This window comes from Genypterus blacodes, unplaced genomic scaffold, assembly GCF_046128005.1.
Source record: "Genypterus blacodes isolate CSIRO-AG114 ecotype Tasmania unplaced genomic scaffold, CSIRO-AGI_Gbla_v1 ptg000070l_1, whole genome shotgun sequence".
NCBI lineage: Eukaryota > Metazoa > Chordata > Actinopteri > Ophidiiformes > Ophidiidae > Genypterus > Genypterus blacodes.
Window position 1 is genome coordinate 6226009 of NW_027466880.1, and position 21851 is coordinate 6247859.

The following is a 21851-nucleotide window of genomic DNA, read 5'->3' on the forward strand; positions in this document are numbered from 1 at the left end:
CATTGCAGCCTGGATGCTGTGTCTGAAATGTGAGCTCTCTCACTCCTTCCTTAAACAAGATATGGGCGTTTCAAGTTCTCCTCAGCTGAAAAAAACATTGACCGCGGGGTCAACTTTTTCACCAAAAAATCAATATTCCCCAATTTGCCCCAAAATAACACAAATTGAAGCCATTGCAGCCTGGATGCTGTGTCTGAAATGTGAGCTCTCTCACTCCTTCCTTATCCAAGATATGGGCGTTTCAAGTTTCCTCCAGCTGAAAAAAACATTGACCGCGGGGTCAACTTTTTCACAAAAAAATCAATATTCCCCAATTTACCCGAAAAAAACACAAATTGAAGCCATTGCAGCCTGGATGCTGTGTCTGAAATGTGAGCTCTCTCACTCCTTCCTTATCCAAGATATGGGCGTTTCAAGTTCTCCTCAGCTGAAAAAAACATTGACCGCGGGGTCAACTTTTTCACAAAAAAATCAATATTCCCCAATTTGCCCGAAAAAACCACAAATTGAAGCCATTGCAGCCTGGATGCTGTGTCTGAAATGTGAGCTCTCTCACTCCTTCCTTATCCAAGATATGGGCGTTTCAAGTTCTCCTCAGCTGAAAAAAACATTGACCGCGGGGTCAACTTTTTCACCAAAAATTCAATATTACCCAATTTGCCCCGAAATAACACAAATTCATCCCATTGCAGCCTGGATGCTGTGTCTGAAATGTAAGCTCTCTCACTCCTTCCTTATCCAAGATATGGGCGTTTCAAGTTCTCCTCAGCTGAAAAAAACATTGACCGCGGGGTCAACATTTTCACCAAAAATTCAATATTCCCCAATTTGCCCCAAAATAACACAAATTGAAGCCATTGCAGCCTGGATGCTGTGTCTGAAATTTAAGCTCTCTCAAGCTCTCTCACTCCTTCCATGCCCAAGATATGGGCGTTTCAAGTTCTCCTCAGCTGAAAAAAACATTGACCGCGGGGTCAACATTTTCACAAAAAATTCAATATTCCCCAATTTGCCCCAAAATAACACATATTGAAGCCATTGCAGCATGGATGCTGTGTCTGAAATGTGAGCTCTCTCACTCCTTCCTTGCCCAAGATATGGGCGTTTCAAGTTCTCCTCAGCTGAAAAAAACATTGACTGCGGGGTCAACATTTTCACCAAAAATTCAATATTCCCCAATTTGCCCCAAAATAACACAAATTGAAGCCAATGCAGCCTGGATGCTGTGTCTGAAATGTGAGCTCTCTCACTCCTTCCTTATCCAAGATATGGGCGTTTCAAGTTCTCCTCAGCTGAAAAAAACATTGACCGCGGGGTCAACTTTTTCACCAAAAAATCAATATTCCCCAATTTGCCCCAAAATAACACAAATTGAAGCCATTGCAGCCTGGATGCTGTGTCTGAAATGTGAGCTCTCTCACTCCTTCCTTATCCAAGATATGGGCGTTTCAAGTTCTCCTCAGCTGAAAAAAACATTGACCGCGGGGTCAACATTTTCACAAAAAATTCAATATTCCCCAATTTGCCCCGAAATAACACAAATTGAAGCCATTGCAGCCTGGATGCTGCGTCTAAAAATTTTAACACTCTAACTCCTTCCTTGCCCAAGATATGGGCGTTTCAAGTTCTCCTCAGCTGAAAAAAACATTGACCGCGGGGTCAACATTTTCACAAAAAATTCAATATTCCCCAATTTGCCCCGAAATAACACAAATTGAAGCCATTGCAGCATGGATGCTGTGTCTGAAATGTGAGCTCTCTCACTCCTTCCTTGCCCAAGATATGGGCGTTTCAAGTTCTCCTCAGCTGAAAAAAACATTGACTGCGGGGTCAACATTTTCACCAAAAATTCAATATTCCCCAATTTGCCCCGAAATAACACAAATTGATGCCATTTCTGCCTGGATGCTGCCTCTGAAATTTAACCTCTCTCACTCCTTCCTTGCCCAAGATATGGGCGTTTCAAGTTCTCCTCAGCTGAAAAAAACATTGACCGCGGGGTCAACTTTTTCACCAAAAATTCAATATTCCCCAATTTGCCCCGAAATAACACAAATTCATCCCATTGCAGCCTGGATGCTGTGTCTGAAATGTGAGCTCTCTCACTCCTTTCTTATCCAAGATATGGGCGTTTCAAGTTCTCCTCAGCTGAAAAAAACATTGACCGCGGGGTCAACATTTTCACAAAAAATTCAATATTCCCCAATTTGCCCCGAAATAACACAAATTGATGCCATTTCTGCCTGGATGCTGCGTCTGAAATTTAAGCTCTCTCACTCCTTCCTTGTCCAAGATATGGGCGTTTCAAGTTCTCCTCAGCTGAAAAAAACATTGACCGCGTGGTCAACATTTTTACAAAAAATTCAATATTCCCCAATTTGCCCCGAAATAACACAAATTGAAGCCATTGCAGCATGGATGCTGTGTCTGAAATGTGAGCTCTCTCACTCCTTCCTTGCCCAAGATACGGGCGTTTCAAGTTATCTCCTCAGGTGAAAAAAACATTGACAGCGGGGTCAACTTTTTCACCAAATATTCAATATTCCCCAATTTGCCCCAAAATAACACAAATTGAAGCCATTGCAGCCTGGATGCTGTGTCTGAAATTTAAGCTCTCTCACTCCTTCCTTGCCAAAGATATGGGCGTTTCAGGTTCTCCTCAGCTGAAAAAAACGTTGACCGCGGGGTCAACATTTTCACAAAAAATTCAATATTCCCCAATTTGCCCCAATATAACACATATTGAAGCCATTGCAGCATGGATGCTGTGTCTGAAATGTGAGCTCTCTCACTCCTTCCTTGCCCAAGATATGGGCGTTTCAAGTTCTCCTCAGCTGAAAAAAACATTGACCGCGGGGTCAACTTTTTCACCAAAAATTCAATATTCCCCATTTGCCCCAAAATAACACAAATTGATGCCATTTCTGCCTGGATGCTGCGTCTGAAATTTAAGCTCTCTCACTCCTTCCTTGCCCAAGATATGGGCGTTTCAAGTTCTCCTCTGCTGAAAAAAACATTGACCGCGGGGTCAACTTTTTCACCAAAAAATCAATATTCCCCAATTTGCCCCAAAATAACACAAATTGAAGCCATTGCAGCCTGGATGCTGTGTCTGAAATGTGAGCTCTCTCACTCCTTCCTTATCCAAGATATGGGCGTTTCAAGTTCTCCTCAGCTGAAAAAAACATTGACCGCGGGGTCAACATTTTCACAAAAAATTCAATATTCCCCAATTTGCCCCGAAATAACACAAATTGAAGCCATTGCAGCCTGGATGCTGCGTCTAAAAATTTTAACACTCTAACTCCTTCCTTGCCCAAGATATGGGCGTTTCAAGTTCTCCTCAGCTGAAAAAAACATTGACCGCGAGGTCAAGTTTTTCACCAAAAATTCAATATTCCCCTGCCCCGAAATAACACAAATTCATCCCATTGCAGCCTGGATGCCTTGTCTGAAATGTGAGCTCTCTCACTCCTTCCCTATCCAAGATATGGGCGTTTCAAGTTCTCCTCAGCTGAAAAAAACATTGACCGCGGGGTCAAAATTTTCACCAAAAATTCAATATTCCCCAATTTGCCCCGAAATAACACAAATTGAAGCCATTGCAGCCTGGATGCTGTGTCTGAAATGTGAGCTCTCTCACTCCTTCCTTATCCAAGATATGGGCGTTTCAAGTTTTCTCCAGTTGAAAAAACACGTTGACCGCGGGGTCAACATTTTCACCAAAAATTCAATATTCCCCAATTTGCCCCAAAATAACACAAATTGAAGCCATTGCAGCCTGGATGCGAAATGTGAGCTCTCTCACTCCTTCCTTATCCAAGATATGGGCGTTTCAAGTTCTCCTCAGCTAAAAAAAACATTGACCGCGGGTCAACTTTTTCACCAAAAAATCAATATTCCCCAATTTGCCCCAAAATAACACAAATTGAAGCCAATGCAGCCTGGATGCTGTGTCTGAAATGTGAGCTCTCTCACTCCTTCCTTATCCAAGATATGGGCGTTTCAAGTTCACCTCAGCTGAAAAAAACATTGACCGCGGGGTCAACTTTTTCACCAAAAATTCAATATTCCCCAATTTGCCCCAAAATAACACAAATTGAAGCCATTGCAGCCTGGATGCTGCGTCTAAAAATTTTAACACTCTAACTCCTTCCTTGCCCAAGATATGGGCGTTTCAAGTTATCTCCTCAGCTGAAAAAAACATTGACCGCGAGGTCAACTTTTTCACCAAAAATTCAATATTCCCCAATTTGCCCCAAAATAACACAAATTGAAGCCATTGCAGCCTGGATGCTGTGTCTGAAATGTAAGCTCTCTCACTCCTTCCTTATCCAAGATATGGGCGTTTCAAGTTCTCCTCAGCTGAAAAAAACATTGACCGCGGGGTCAACTTTTTCACCAAAGATTCAATATTCCCCAATTTGCCCCAAAATAACACAAATTGAAGCCATTGCAGCCTGGATGCTGTGTCTGAAATGTGAGCTCTCTCACTCCTTCCTTATCCAAGATATGGGCGTTTCAAGTTCTCCTCAGCTGAAAAAAACATTGACCGCGGGGTCAACTTTTTCACCAAAAATTCAATATTCCCCAATTTGCCCCAAAATAACACAAATTGAAGCCATTGCAGCCTGGATGCTGTGTCTGAAATGTGAGCTCTCTAACTCCTTCCTTGCCCAAGATATGGGCGTTTCAAGTTATCTCCTCAGCTGAAAAAAACATTGACCGCGGGGTCAACTTTTGCACCAAAAATTCAATATTCCCCAATTTGCCCCGAAATAACACAAATTGAAGCCATTGCAGCCTGGATGCTGCTTCTAAAAATTTTAACACTCTAACTCCTTCCTTGCCCAAGATATGGGCGTTTCAAGTTCTCCTCAGCTGAAAAAAACATTGACCGCGAGGTCAACTTTTTCACCAAAAATTCAATATTCCCCAATTTGCCCCAAAATAACACAAATTCATCCCATTGCAGCCTGGATGCTGTGTCTGAAATGTGAGCTCTCTAACTCCTTCCTTATCCAAGATATGGGCGTTTCAAGTTCTCCTCAGCTGAAAAAAACATTGACCGCGGGGTCAACTTTTTCACCAAAAATTCAATATTCCCCAATTTGCCCCAAAATAACACAAATTGAAGCCATTGCAGCCTGGATGCTGTGTCTGAAATGTGAGCTCTCTCACTCCTTCCTTGCCCAAGACACGGGCGTTTCAAGTTATCTCCTCAGCTGAAAAAAACATTGACCGCGAGGTCAACTTTTTCACCAAAAATTCAATATTCCCCAATTTGCCCATAAATAACACAAATTCATCCCATTGCAGCCTGGATGCTGTGTCTGAAATGTGAGCTCTCTCACTCCTTCCTTGCCCAAGATATGGGCGTTTCAAGTTCTCCTCAGCTGAAAAAAACATTGACCGCGGGGTCAACATTTTCACCAAAAATTCAATATTCCCCACTTTGCCCCAAAATAACACAAATTGATGCCATTGCAGCCTGGATGCTGTGTCTGAAATGTGAGCTCTCTCACTCCTTCCTTGCAAAGGATACGGGCGTTTCAAGTTATCTCCTCAGCTGAAAAAAACATTGACCGCGGGGTCAACATTTTCACCAAAAATTCAATATTCCCCACTTTGCCCCAAAATAACACAAATTGATGCCATTGCAGCCTGGATGCTGTGTCTGAAATGTGAGCTCTCTCACTCCTTCCTTATCCAAGATATGGGCGTTTCAAGTTCTCCTCAGCTGAAAAAAACATTGACCGCGGGGTCAACTTTTTCACCAAAAATTCAATATTCCCCACTTTGCCCCAAAATAACACAAATTGATGCCATTGCAGCTTGGATGCTGTGTCTGAAATGTGAGCTCTCTCACTCCTTCCTTGCCCAAGATACGGGCGTTTCAAGTTATCTCCTCAGCTGAAAAAAACATTGACCGCGAGGTCAACTTTTTCACCAAAAATTCAATATTCCCCAATTTGCCCCAAAATAACACAAATTCATCCCATTGCAGCCTGGATGCTGTGTCTGAAATGTGAGCTCTCTCACTCCTTCCTTGCCCAAGATATGGGCGTTTCAAGTTCTCCTCAGCTGAAAAAAACATTGACCGCGGGGTCAACTTTTTCACCAAAAATTCAATATTCCCCACTTTGCCCCAAAATAACACAAATTGATGCCATTGCAGCCTGGATGCTGCGTCTAAAAATTTGAACACTCTAACTCCTTCCTTGCCCAAGATATGGGCGTTTCAAGTTCTCCTCAGCTGAAAAAAACATTGACCGCGGGGTCAACTTTTTCACCAAAAATTCAATATTCCCCAATTTGCCCCGAAATAACACAAATTGAAGCCATTGCAGCCTGGATGCTGTGTCTGAAATGTGAGCTCCCTTACTCCTTCCTTGCCCAAGATATGGGCGTTTCAAGTTCTCCTCAGCTGAAAAAAACATTGACCGCGGGGTCAACTTTTTCACAAAAAAATCAATATTCCCCAATTTGCCCGAAAAAACCACAAATTGAAGCCATTGCAGCCTGGATGCTGTGTCTGAAATGTGAGCTCTCTCACTCCTTCCTTATCCAAGATATGGGCGTTTCAAGTTTTCTCCAGTTGAAAAAACACGTTGACCGCGGGGTCAACATTTTCACCAAAAATTCAATATTCCCCAATTTGCCCCAAAATAACACAAATTGAAGCCATTGCAGCCTGGATGCGAAATGTGAGCTCTCTCACTCCTTCCTTATCCAAGATATGGGCGTTTCAAGTTCTCCTCAGCTAAAAAAAACATTGACCGCGGGTCAACTTTTTCACCAAAAAATCAATATTCCCCAATTTGCCCCAAAATAACACAAATTGAAGCCAATGCAGCCTGGATGCTGTGTCTGAAATGTGAGCTCTCTCACTCCTTCCTTATCCAAGATATGGGCGTTTCAAGTTCACCTCAGCTGAAAAAAACATTGACCGCGGGGTCAACTTTTTCACCAAAAATTCAATATTCCCCAATTTGCCCCAAAATAACACAAATTGAAGCCATTGCAGCCTGGATGCTGCGTCTAAAAATTTTAACACTCTAACTCCTTCCTTGCCCAAGATATGGGCGTTTCAAGTTCTCCTCAGCTGAAAAAAACATTGACCGCGGGGTCAACATTTTCACCAAAAATTCAATATTCCCCAATTTGCCCCAAAATAACACAAATTGAAGCCATTGCAGCCTGGAAGCGAAATATGAGCTCTCTCACTCCTTCCTTATCCAAGATATGGGCGTTTCAAGTTCTCCTCAGCTAAAAAAAACATTGACCGCGGGTCAACTTTTTCACCAAAAAATCAATATTCCCCAATTTGCCCCAAAATAACACAAATTGAAGCCATTGCAGCCTGGATGCGAAATGTGAGCTCTCTCACTCCTTCCTTATCCAAGATATGGGCGTTTCAAGTTCTCCTCAGCTGAAAAAAACATTGACCGCGGGGTCAACATTTTCACCAAAAAATCAATATTCCCCAATTTGCCCGAAAAAACCACAAATTGAAGCCATTGCAGCCTGGATGCTGTGTCTGAAATGTGAGCTCTCTCACTCCTTCCTTATCCAAGATATGGGCGTTTCAAGTTTTCTCCAGTTGAAAAAACACGTTGACCGCGGGGTCAACATTTTCACCAAAAATTCAATATTCCCCAATTTGCCCCAAAATAACACAAATTGAAGCCATTGCAGCCTGGATGCGAAATGTGAGCTCTCTCACTCCTTCCTTATCCAAGATATGGGCGTTTCAAGTTCTCCTCAGCTAAAAAAAACATTGACCGCGGGTCAACTTTTTCACCAAAAAATCAATATTCCCCAATTTGCCCCAAAATAACACAAATTGAAGCCATTGCAGCATGGATGCTGTGTCTGAAATGTGAGCTCTCTCACTCCTTCCTTGCCCAAGATATGGGCGTTTCAAGTTCTCCTCAGCTGAAAAACACATTGACCGCGGGGTCAACTTTTTCACCAAAAATTCAATATTCCCCATTTGCCCCAAAATAACACAAATTGAAGCCATTGTGGCCTGGATGCTGTGTCTGAAATGTGAGCTCTCTCACTCCTTCCTTATCCAAGATATGGGCGTTTCAAGTTCTCCTCAGCTGAAAAAAACATTGACTGCGGGGTCAACATTTTCACCAAAAATTCAATATTCCCCAATTTGCCCCAAAATAACACAAATTGAAGCCAATGCAGCCTGGATGCTGTGTCTGAAATGTGAGCTCTCTCACTCCTTCCTTATCCAAGATATGGGCATTTCAAGTTCTCCTCAGCTGAAAAAAACATTGACCGCGGGGTCAACTTTTTCACCAAAAATTCAATATTCCCCATTTGCCCCAAAATAACACAAATTGATGCCATTTCTGCCTGGATGCTGCGTCTGAAATTTAAGCTCTCTCACTCCTTCCTTGCCCAAGATATGGGCGTTTCAAGTTCTCCTCAGCTGAAAAACACATTGACCGCGGGGTCAACATTTTCACCAAAAATTCAATATTCCCCAATTTGCCCCAAAATAACACAAATTGAAGCCATTGCAGCCTGGATGCGAATGTGAGCTCTCTCACTCCTTCCTTATCCAAGATATGGGCGTTTCATGTTCTCCTCAGCTGAAAAAAACATTGACCGCGGGGTCAACTTTTTCACCAAAAATTCAATATTCCCAAATTTGCCCCAAAATAACACAAATTGAAGCCATTGCAGCCTGGATGCTGTGTCTGAAATGTGACCTCTCTCACTCCTTCCTTATCCAAGATATGGGCGTTTCAAGTTCTCCTCAGCTGAAAAAAACATTGACCGCGAGGTCAACTTTTTCACCAAAAATTCAATATTTCCCAATTTGCCCCAAAATAACACAAATTGATGCCATTTCTGCCTGGATGCTGCGTCTGAAATTTTAACACTCTAACTCCTTCCTTATCCAAGATATGGGCGTTTCAAGTTTTCTCCAGTTGAAAAAAAACGTTGACAGCGGGGTCAACATTTTCACCAAAAATTCTATATTCCCCAATTTGCCCCAAAATAACACAAATTGATGCCATTTCTGCCTGGATGCTGCGTCTGAAATGTAAGCTCTCTCACTCCTTCCTTGCCCAAGATATGGGCGTTTCAAGTTCTCCTCAGCTGAAAAAAACATTGACTGCCGTGTCAACATTTTCACCAAAAATTCAATATTCCCCAATTTGCCCCAAAATAACACAAATTGAAGCCAATGCAGCCTGGATGCTGTGTCTGAAATGTGAGCTCTCCCACTCCTTCCTTATCCAAGATATGGGCATTTCAAGTTCTCCTCAGCTGAAAAAAACATTGACCGCGGGGTCAACTTTTTCACCAAAAATTCAATATTCCCCAATTTGCCCCGAAATAACACAAATTGAAGCCATTGCAGCCTGGATGCTGTGTCTGAAATGTGAGCTCTCTCACTCCTTCCTTGCCCAAGATACGGGCGTTTCAAGTTATCTCCTCAGCTGAAAAAAACATTGACCGCAAGGTCAACTTTTTCACCAAAAATTCAATATTCCCCATTTGCCCCAAAATAACACAAATTGATGCCATTTCTGCCTGGATGCTGCGTCTGAAATTTAAGCTCTCTCACTCCTTCCTTGCCCAAGATATGGGCGTTTCAAGTTCTCCTCAGCTGAAAAAAACATTGACCGCGGGGTCAACTTTTTCACCAAAAATTCAATATTCCCCAATTTGCCCCAAAATAACACAAATTGAAGCCATTGCAGCCTGGATGCTGTGTCTGAAATGTGAGCTCTCTCACTCCTTCCTTGCCCAAGATACGGGCGTTTCAAGTTATCTCCTCAGGTGAAAAAAACATTGACCGCGAGGTCAACTTTTTCACCAAAAATTCAATATTCCCCAATTTGCCCCGAAATAATTCAAATTGATGCCATTTCTGCCTGGATGCTGCGTCTGAAATTTTAACACTCTAACTCCTTCCTTGTCCAAGATATGGGCGTTTCAAGTTCTCCTCAGCTGAAAAAAACATTGACTGCGGGGTCAACATTTTCACCAAAAATTCAATATTCCCCAATTTGCCCTGAAATAACACAAATTGAAGCCATTGCAGCCTGGATGCTGTGTCTGAAATTTAAGCTCTCTCACTCCTTCCTTGCCAAAGATATGGGCGTTTCAAGTTCTCCTCAGCTGAAAAAAACATTGACCGCGGGGTCAACTTTTTCACCAAAAATTCAATATTCCCCAATTTGCCCCGAAATAACACAAATTCATCCCATTGCAGCCTGGATGCTGTGTCTGAAATGTGAGCTCTCTCACTCCTTCCTTATCCAAGATATGGGCGTTTCAAGTTTTCTCCAGTTGAAAAAAAACGTTGACTGCGGGGTCAACTTTTTCACCAAAAATTCTATATTCCCCAATTTGCCCCAAAATAACACAAATTGAAGCCATTGCAGCCTGGATGCTGTGTCTGAAATGTGACCTCTCTCACTCCTTCCTTATCCAAGATATGGGCGTTTCAAGTTCTCCTCAGCTGAAAAAAACATTGACCGCGGGGTCAACATTTTCACCAAAAATTCAATATTCCCCAATTTGCCCCAAAATAACACAAATTGAAGCCATTGCAGCCTGGATGCTGTGTCTGAAATGTGACCTCTCTCACTCCTTCCTTGCCCAAGATACGGGCGTTTCAAGTTATCTCCTCAGGTGAAAAAAACATTGACCGCGAGGTCAACTTTTTCACCAAAAATTCAATATTCCCCAATTTGCCCCAAAATAACACAAATTCATCCCATTGCAGCCTGGATGCTGTGTCTGAAATGTGAGCTCTCTCACTCCTTCCTTATCCAAGATATGGGCGTTTCAAGTTCTCCTCAGGTGAAAAAAACATTGACCGCGAGGTCAACTTTTTCACCAAAAATTCAATATTCCCCATTTGCCCCAAAATAACACAAATTGATGCCATTTCTGCCTGGATGCTGCGTCTGAAATTTAAGCTCTCTCACTCCTTCCTTGCCCAAGATATGGGCGTTTCAAGTTCTCCTCAGCTGAAAAAAACATTGACCGCGGGGTCAACTTTTTCACCAAAAATTCTATATTCCCCAATTTGCCCCAAAATAACACAAATTGAAGCCATTGCAGCCTGGATGCTGTGTCTGAAATGTGAGCTCTCTCACTCCTTCCTTATCCAAGATATGGGCGTTTCAAGTTCTCCTCAGCTGAAAAAAACATTGACCGCGGGGTCGACATTTTCACCAAAAATTCAATATTCCCCAATTTGCCCCAAAATAACACAAATTGAAGCCATTGCAGCCTGGATGCGAAATGTGAGCTCTCTCACTCCTTCCTTATCCAAGATATGGGCGTTTCAAGTTCTCCTCAGCTGAAAAAAACATTGACCGCGGGGTCAACTTTTTCACCAAAAATTCAATACTCCCCAATTTGCCCCAAAATAACACAAATTGAAGCCATTGCAGCCTGGATGCTGTTCTGAAATGTGAGCTCTCTCACTCCTTCCTTATCCAAGATATGGGCGTTTCAAGTTCTCCTCAGCTGAAAAAAACATTGACCGCGGGGTCAACTTTTTCACCAAAAATTCAATATTCCCCAATTTGCCCCAAAATAACACAAATTGAAGCCATTGCAGCCTGGATGCGAAATGTGAGCTCTCTCACTCCTTCCTTATCCAAGATATGGGCGTTTCAAGTTCTCCTCAGCTGAAAAAAACATTGACCGCGGGGTCAACTTTTTCACCAAAAATTCAATATTCCCCAATTTGCCCCAAAATAACACAAATTGAAGCCATTGCAGCCTGGATGCGAAATGTGAGCTCTCTCACTCCTTCCTTATCCAAGATATGGGCGTTTCAAGTTCTCCTCAGCTGAAAAAAACATTGACCGCGGGGTCAACATTTTCACCAAAAATTCAATATTCCCCAATTTGCCCCAAAATAACACAAATTGGAGCCATTGCAGCCTGGATGCTGTGTCTGAAATGTGAGCTCTCTCACTCCTTCCTTATCCAAGATATGGGCGTTTCAAGTTCTCTTCAGCAGAAAAAAACATTGACCGCGGGGTCAACTTTTTCACCAAAAAATCAATATTCCCCAATTTGCCCCAAAATAACACAAATTGAAGCCATTGCAGAATGGATGCTGCGTCTAAAAATTTGAACACTCTAACTCCTTCCTTGCCCAAGATATGGGCATTTCAAGTTCTCCTCAGCTGAAAAAAACATTGACCGCGGGGTCAACTTTTCACCAAAAATTCAATATTCCCCAATTTGCCCCGAAATAACACAAATTCATCCCATTGCAGCCTGGATGCTGTGTCTGAAATGTGAGCTCTCTCACTCCTTCCTTATCCAAGATATGGGCGTTTCAAGTTCTCCTCAGCTGAAAAAAACATTGACCGCGGGGTCAACATTTTCACCAAAAATTCAATATTCCCCAATTTGCCCCAAAATAACACAAATTGAAGCCATTGCAGCCTGGATGCTGTGTCTGAAATGTGAGCTCTCTAACTCCTTCCTTGCCCAAGATATGGGCGTTTCAAGTTCTCCTCAGCTGAAAAAAACATTGACCGCGAGGTCAACTTTTTCACCAAAAATTCAATATTCCCCAATTTGCCCCGAAATAACACAAATTGAAGCCATTGCAGCCTGGATGCTGTGTCTGAAATGTGAGCTCTCTCACTCCTTCCTTATCCAAGATATAGGCGTTTCAAGTTCTCCTCAGCTGAAAAAAACATTGACCGCGGGGTCAACATTTTCACCAAAAATTCAATATTCCCCAATTTGCCCCAAAATAACACAAATTGAAGCCATTGCAGCCTGGATGCTGTGTCTGAAATTTAAGCTCTCTCACTCCTTCCATGCCCAAGATATGGGCGTTTCGAGTTATCTCCTCAGCTGAAAAAAACATTGACCGCGGGGTCAACATTTTCACAAAAAATTCAATATTCCCCAATTTGCCCCGAAATAACACAAACTGAAGCCATTGCAGCCTGGATGCTGTGTCTGAAATGTGAGCTCTCTCAGTCCTTCCTTATCCAAGATATGGGCGTTTCAAGTTCTCCTCAGCTGAAAAAAACATTGACCGCGGGGTCAACATTTTCACCAAAAATTCAATATTCCCCAATTTGCCCCAAAATAACACAAATTGAAGCCATTGCAGCCTGGATGCTGTGTCTGAAATGTGAGCTCTCTCACTCCTTCCTTATCCAAGATATGGGCATTTCAAGTTATCTCCTCAGCTGAAAAAAACATTGACCGCGAGGGTCAACTTTTTCACCAAAAATTCAATATTCCCCAATTTGCCCCAAAATAACACAAATTGAAGCCATTGCAGCCTGGATGCTGTGTCTGAAATGTGAGCTCTCTAACTCCTTCCTTGCCCAAGATATGGGCGTTTCAAGTTCTCCTCAGCTGAAAAAAACATTGACCGCGAGGTCAACTTTTTCACCAAAAATTCAATATTCCCCAATTTGCCCCAAAATAACACAAATTGAAGCCATTGCAGCCTGGATGCTGTGTCTGAAATGTGAGCTCTCTAACTCCTTCCTTGCCCAAGATATGGGCGTTTCAAGTTCTCCTCAGCTGAAAAAAACATTGACCGCGAGGTCAACATTTTCACAAAAAATTCAATATTCACCAATTTGCCCCAAAATAACACAAATTGAAGCCATTGCAGCCTGGATGCTGCGTCTAAAAATTTTAACACTCTAACTCCTTCCTTGCCCGAGATATGGGCGTTTCAAGTTCTCCTCAGCTGAAAAAAACATTGACCGCGGGGTCAACATTTTCACCAAAAATTCAATATTCCCCAATTTGCCCCAAAATAACACAAATTGAAGCCATTGCAGCCTGGGGGAGGCAGTGGCTCAGTGGGTAGTGCTTCCGCTTGGGAACCGGAGGGTCGCCGGAGGGTCGCCGGTTCAAGCCCCTGCCGAGGTGCCCCTGAGCAAGGCACCAAATCCTCAATTGCTCCCCCCTCTGCGAAGGGTGGTAATGTAATGTAAGTCGCTTTGGATAAAAGCGTCTGCCAAATGATCGTAATGTAACGTAATGTAATGGATGCTGTGTCAACATTTTCACCAAAAAATCAATATTCCCCAATTTGCCCCGAAATAACACAAATTGAAGCCATTGCAGCCTGGATGCTGTGTCTGAAATGTGAGCTCTCTCACTCCTTCCTTGCCCAACATATGGGCGTTTCAAGTTATCTCCTCAGCTGAAAAAAACATTGATCGCGGTTTCAACTTTTTCACCAAAAATTCAATATTCCCCAATTTGCCCCAAAATAACACAAATTGAAGCCATTGCAGCCTGGATGCTGTGTCTGAAATGTGAGCTCTCTAACTCCTTCCTTGCCCAAGATATGGGCGTTTCAAGTTCTCCTCAGCTGAAAAAAACATTGACCGCGAGGTCAACTTTTTCACCAAAAATTCAATATTCCCCAATTTGCCCCAAAATAACACAAATTGAAGCCATTGCAGCCTGGATGCTGCATCTAAAAATTTGAACACTCTAACTCCTTCCTTGCCCAGGATATGGGCGTTTCAAGTTATCTCCTCAGCTGAAAAAAACATTGACCGCGGGGTCAACTTTTTCACCAAAAATTCACTATTCCCCAATTTGCCCCAAAATAACACAAATTGAAGCCATTGCAGCCTGATGCTGTGTCTGAAATGTGAGCTCTCTCACTCCTTCCTTATCCAAGATATGGGCGTTTCAAGTTATCTCCTCAGCTGAAAAAAACATTGACCGCGAGGTCAACTTTTTCACCAAAAATTCAATATTCCCCAATTTGCCCCAAAATAACACATATTGAAGCCATTGCAGCCTGGATGCTGCGTCTAAAAATTTGAACACTCTAACTCCTTCCTTGCCCAAGATATGGGCGTTTCAAGTTATCTCCTCAGCTGAAAAAAACATTGACCGCGGGGTCAACTTTTTCACCAAAAATTCAATATTCCCCAATTTGCCCCAAAATAACACAAATTGAAGCCATTGCAGCCTGGATGCTGCGTCTAAAAATTTGAACACTCTAACTCCTTCCTTGCCCAAGATATGGGCATTTAAAGTTCACCTCAGCTGAAAAAAACATTGACCGCGGGGTCAACTTTTTCACCAAAAATTCAATATTCCCCAATTTGCCCCGAAATAACACAAATTCATCCCATTGCAGCCTGGATGCTGTGTCTGAAATGTGAGCTCTCTCACTCCTTCCTTATCCAAGATATGGGCGTTTCAAGTTCTCCTCAGCAGAAAAAAACATTGACCGCGGGGTCAACATTTTCACAAAAAATTCAATATTCCCCAATTCGCCCCAAAATAACACAAATTGAAGCCATTGCAGCCTGGATGCTGTGTCTGAAATGTGAGCTCTCTCACTCCTTCCTTATCCAAGATATGGGCGTTTCAAGTTATCTCCTCAGCTGAAAAAAACATTGACCGCGAGGTCAACTTTTTCACCAAAAATTCAATATTCCCCAATTTGCCCCAAAATAACACAAATTGAAGCCATTGCAGCCTGGATGCTGTGTCTGAAATGTGAGCTCTCTAACTCCTTCCTTATCCAAGATATGGGCATTTCAAGTTCTCCTCAGCTGAAAAAAACATTGACCGCGGGGTCAACATTTTCACCAAAAATTCAATATTCCCCAATTTGCCCCAAAATAACACAAATTGAAGCCATTGCAGCCTGGATGCTGTGTCTGAAATGTGAGCTCTCTCACTCCTTCCTTATCCAAGATATGGGCGTTTCAAGTTTTCTCCAGTTGAAAAAACACGTTGACCGCGGGGTCAACATTTTCACCAAAAAATCAATATTCCCCAATTTGCCCCAAAATAACACAAATTGAAGCCATTGCAGCCTGGATGCTGTGTCTGAAATGTGAGCTCTCTCACTCCTTCCATGCCCAAGATATGGGCATTTCAAGTTATCTCCTCAGCTGAAAAAAACATTGACCGCGGGGTCAACTTTTTCACCAAAAAATCAATATTCCCCAATTTGCCCCAAAATAACACTAATTGAAGCCATTGCAGCCTGGATGCTGTGTCTGAAATGTGAGCTCTCTCACTCCTTCCTTATCCAAGATATGGGCGTTTCAAATTTTCTCCAGTTGAAAAAACACGTTGACCGCGGGGTCAACATTTTCACCAAAAAATCAATATTCCCCAATTTGCCCCGAAATAACACAAATTGAAGCCATTGCAGCCTGGATGCTGTGTCTGAAATGTGAGCTCTCTCACTCCTTCCATGCCCAAGATATGGGCATTTCAAGTTATCTCCTCAGCTGAAAAAAACATTGACCGCGGGGTCAACTTCTTCACCAAAAATTCAATATTCCCCAATTTGCCCCAAAATAACACAAATTGAAGCCATTGCAGCCTGGATGCTATGTCTGAAATGTGAGCTCTCTCACTCCTTCCTTGCCCAACATATGGGCGTTTCAAGTTATCTCCTCAGCTGAAAAAAACATTGACCGCGGGGTCAACTTTTTCACCAAAAATTCACTATTCCCCAATTTGCCCCAAAATAACACAAATTGAAGCCATTGCAGCCTGGATGCTGCGTCTAAAAATTTGAACACTCTAACTCCTTCCTTGCCCAAGATATGGGCATTTAAAGTTCACCTCAGCTGAAAAAAACATTGACCGCGGGGTCAACTTTTTCACCAAAAATTCAATATTCCCCAATTTGCCCCGAAATAACACAAATTCATCCCATTGCAGCCTGGATGCTGTGTCTGAAATGTGAGCTCTCTCACTCCTTCCTTATCCAAGATATGGGCGTTTCAAGTTCTCCTCAGCTGAAAAAAACATTGACCGCGGGGTCAACTTTTTCACCAAAAATTCAATATTCCCCAATTTGCCCCAAAATAACACAAATTGAAGCCATTGCAGCCTGGATGCTGTGTCTGAAATGTGAGCTCTCTCACACCTTCATTATCCAAGATATGGGCGTTTCAAGTTTTCTCCAGTTGAAAAAACACGTTGACCGCGGGGTCAACATTTTCACCAAAACTTCAATATTCCCCAATTTGCCCCGAAATAACACAAATTGAAGCCACTGCAGCCTGGATGCTGTGTCTGAAATGTGAGCTCTCTAACTCCTTCCTTGGCCAAGATATGGGCGTTTCAAGTTCTCCTCAGCTGAAAAAAACATTGACCGCGGGGTCAACATTTTCACAAAAAATTCAATATTCCCCAATTTGCCCCGAAATAACACAAATTGAAGCCATTGCAGCCTGGATGCTGTGTCTGAAATGTGAGCTCTCTCACTCCTTCCTTATCCAAGATATGGGCGTTTCAAGTTCTCCTCAGCTGAAAAAAACATTGACTGCGGGGTCAACTTCTTCACCAAAAATTCAATATTCCCCAATTTGCCCCAAAATAACACAAATTGAAGCCATTGCAGCCTGGATGCTGTGTCTGAAATGTGAGCTCTCTCACTCCTTCCTTATCCAAGATATGGGCGTTTCAAGTTATCTCCTCAGCTGAAAAAAACATTGACCGCGAGGTCAACTTTTTCACCAAAAATTCAATATTCCCCAATTTGCCCCAAAATAACACAAATTGAAGCCATTGCAGCCTGGATGCTGTGTCTGAAATGTGAGCTCTCTAACTCCTTCCTTATCCAAGATATGGGCATTTCAAGTTCTCCTCAGCTGAAAAAAACATTGACCGCGGGGTCAACATTTTCACCAAAAATTCAATATTCCCCAATTTGCCCCAAAATAACACAAATTGAAGCCATTGCAGCCTGGATGCTGTGTCTGAAATGTGAGCTCTCTCACTCCTTCCTTATCCAAGATATGGGCGTTTCAAGTTTTCTCCAGTTGAAAAAACACGTTGACCGCGGGGTCAACATTTTCACCAAAAAATCAATATTCCCCAATTTGCCCCAAAATAACACAAATTGAAGCCATTGCAGCCTGGATGCTGTGTCTGAAATGTGAGCTCTCTCACTCCTTCCATGCCCAAGATATGGGCATTTCAAGTTATCTCCTCAGCTGAAAAAAACATTGACCGCGGGGTCAACTTTTTCACCAAAAAATCAATATTCCCCAATTTGCCCCAAAATAACACTAATTGAAGCCATTGCAGCCTGGATGCTGTGTCTGAAATGTGAGCTCTCTCACTCCTTCCTTATCCAAGATATGGGCGTTTCAAATTTTCTCCAGTTGAAAAAACACGTTGACCGCGGGGTCAACATTTTCACCAAAAAATCAATATTCCCCAATTTGCCCCGAAATAACACAAATTGAAGCCATTGCAGCCTGGATGCTGTGTCTGAAATGTGAGCTCTCTCACTCCTTCCATGCCCAAGATATGGGCATTTCAAGTTATCTCCTCAGCTGAAAAAAACATTGACCGCGGGGTCAACATTTTCACCAAAAATTCAATATTCCCCAATTTGCTCCAAAATAACACAAATTGAAGCCATTGCAGCCTGGATGCTGTGTCTGAAATGTGAGCTCTCTCACTCCTTCCTTATCCAAGATATGGGCGTTTCAAGTTCTCCTCAGCTGAAAAAAACATTGACCGCGGGGTCAACTTCTTCACCAAAAATTCAATATTCCCCAATTTGCCCCAAAATAACACAAATTGAAGCCATTGCAGCCTGGATGCTATGTCTGAAATGTGAGCTCTCTCACTCCTTCCTTGCCCAACATATGGGCGTTTCAAGTTATCTCCTCAGCTGAAAAAAACATTGACCGCGGGGTCAACTTTTTCACCAAAAATTCACTATTCCCCAATTTGCCCCAAAATAACACAAATTGAAGCCATTGCAGCCTGGATGCTGCGTCTAAAAATTTGAACACTCTAACTCCTTCCTTGCCCAAGATATGGGCATTTAAAGTTCACCTCAGCTGAAAAAAACATTGACCGCGGGGTCAACTTTTTCACCAAAAATTCAATATTCCCCAATTTGCCCCGAAATAACACAAATTCATCCCATTGCAGCCTGGATGCTGTGTCTGAAATGTGAGCTCTCTCACTCCTTCCTTATCCAAGATATGGGCGTTTCAAGTTCTCCTCAGCTGAAAAAAACATTGACCGCGGGGTCAACTTTTTCACCAAAAATTCAATATTCCCCAATTTGCCCCAAAATAACACAAATTGAAGCCATTGCAGCCTGGATGCTGTGTCTGAAATGTGAGCTCTCTCACACCTTCATTATCCAAGATATGGGCGTTTCAAGTTTTCTCCAGTTGAAAAAACACGTTGACCGCGGGGTCAACATTTTCACCAAAACTTCAAAATATTCCCCAATTTGCCCCGAAATAACACAAATTGAAGCCACTGCAGCCTGGATGCTGTGTCTGAAATGTGAGCTCTCTAACTCCTTCCTTGGCCAAGATATGGGCGTTTCAAGTTCTCCTCAGCTGAAAAAAACATTGACCGCGGGGTCAACATTTTCACAAAAAATTCAATATTCCCCAATTTGCCCCGAAATAACACAAATTGAAGCCATTGCAGCCTGGATGCTGTGTCTGAAATGTGAGCTCTCTCACTCCTTCCTTATCCAAGATATGGGCGTTTCAAGTTCTCCTCAGCTGAAAAAAACATTGACTGCGGGGTCAACTTCTTCACCAAAAATTCAATATTCCCCAATTTGCCCCAAAATAACACAAATTGAAGCCATTGCAGCCTGGATGCTGTGTCTGAAATGTGAGCTCTCTCACTCCTTCCTTATCCAAGATATGGGCGTTTCAAGTTATCTCCTCAGCTGAAAAAAACATTGACCGCGGGGTCAACTTTTTCACCAAAAATTCAATATTCCCCAATTTGCCCCAAAATAACACAAATTGAAGCCATTGCAGCCTGGATGCTGCGTCTAAAAATTTTAACACTCTAACTCCTTCCTTGCCCAAGATATGGGCGTTTCAAGTTCTCCTCAGCTGAAAAAAACATTGACCGCGGGGTCAACATTTTCACAAAAAATTCAATATTCCCCAATTCGCCCCAAAATAACACAAATTGAAGCCATTGCAGCCTGGATGCTGTGTCTGAAATGTGAGCTCTCTCACTCCTTCCTTATCCAAGATATGGGCGTTTCAAGTTATCTCCTCAGCTGAAAAAAACATTGACCGCGAGGTCAACTTTTTCACCAAAAATTCAATATTCCCCAATTTGCCCCAAAATAACACAAATTGAAGCCATTGCAGCCTGGATGCTGTGTCTGAAATGTGAGCTCTCTAACTCCTTCCTTATCCAAGATATGGGCATTTCAAGTTCTCCTCAGCTGAAAAAAACATTGACCGCGGGGTCAACATTTTCACCAAAAATTCAATATTCCCCAATTTGCCCCAAAATAACACAAATTGAAGCCATTGCAGCCTGGATGCTGTGTCTGAAATGTGAGCTCTCTCACTCCTTCCTTATCCAAGATATGGGCGTTTCAAGTTTTCTCCAGTTGAAAAAACACGTTGACCGCGGGGTCAACATTTTCACCAAAAAATCAATATTCCCCAATTTGCCCCAAAATAACACAAATTGAAGCCATTGCAGCCTGGATGCTGTGTCTGAGATGTGAGCTCTCTCACTCCTTCCATGCCCAAGATATGGGCATTTCAAGTTATCTCCTCAGCTGAAAAAAACATTGACCGCGGGGTCAACTTTTTCACCAAAAAATCAATATTCCCCAATTTGCCCCAAAATAACACTAATTGAAGCCATTGCAGCCTGGATGCTGTGTCTGAAATGTGAGCTCTCTCACTCCTTCCATGCCCAAGATATGGGCATTTCAAGTTATCTCCTCAGCTGAAAAAAACATTGACCGCGGGGTCAACATTTTCACCAAAAATTCAATATTCCCCAATTTGCTCCAAAATAACACAAATTGAAGCCATTGCAGCCTGGATGCTGTGTCTGAAATGTGAGCTCTCTCACTCCTTCCTTATCCAAGATATGGGCGTTTCAAGTTCTCCTCAGCTGAAAAAAACATTGACCGCAGGGTCAACTTCTTCACCAAAAATTCAATATTCCCCAATTTGCCCCAAAATAACACAAATTGAAGCCATTGCAGCCTGGATGCTGTGTCTGAAATGTGAGCTCTCTCACTCCTTCCTTGCCCAACATATGGGCGTTTCAAGTTATCTCCTCAGCTGAAAAAAACATTGACCGCGGGGTCAACTTTTTCACCAAAAATTCACTATTCCCCAATTTGCCCCAAAATAACACAAATTGAAGCCATTGCAGCCTGGATGCTGCGTCTAAAAATTTGAACACTCTAACTCCTTCCTTGCCCAAGATATGGGCATTTAAAGTTCACCTCAGCTGAAAAAAACATTGACCGCGGGGTCAACTTTTTCACCAAAAATTCAATATTCCCCAATTTGCCCCGAAATAACACAAATTCGTCCCATTGCAGCCTGGATGCTGTGTCTGAAATGTGAGCTCTCTCACACCTTCATTATCCAAGATATGGGCGTTTCAAGTTTTCTCCAGTTGAAAAAACACGTTGACCGCGGGGTCAACATTTTCACCAAAACTTCAATATTCCCCAATTTGCCCCGAAATAACACAAATTGAAGCCACTGCAGCCTGGATGCTGTGTCTGAAATGTGAGCTCTCTAACTCCTTCCTTGGCCAAGATATGGGCGTTTCAAGTTCTCCTCAGCTGAAAAAAACATTGACCGCGGGGTCAACATTTTCACAAAAAATTCAATATTCCCCAATTTGCCCCGAAATAACACAAATTGAAGCCATTGCAGCCTGGATGCTGTGTCTGAAATGTGAGCTCTCTCACTCCTTCCTTATCCAAGATATGGGCGTTTCAAGTTCTCCTCAGCTGAAAAAAACATTGACTGCGGGGTCAACTTCTTCACCAAAAATTCAATATTCCCCAATTTGCCCCAAAATAACACAAATTGAAG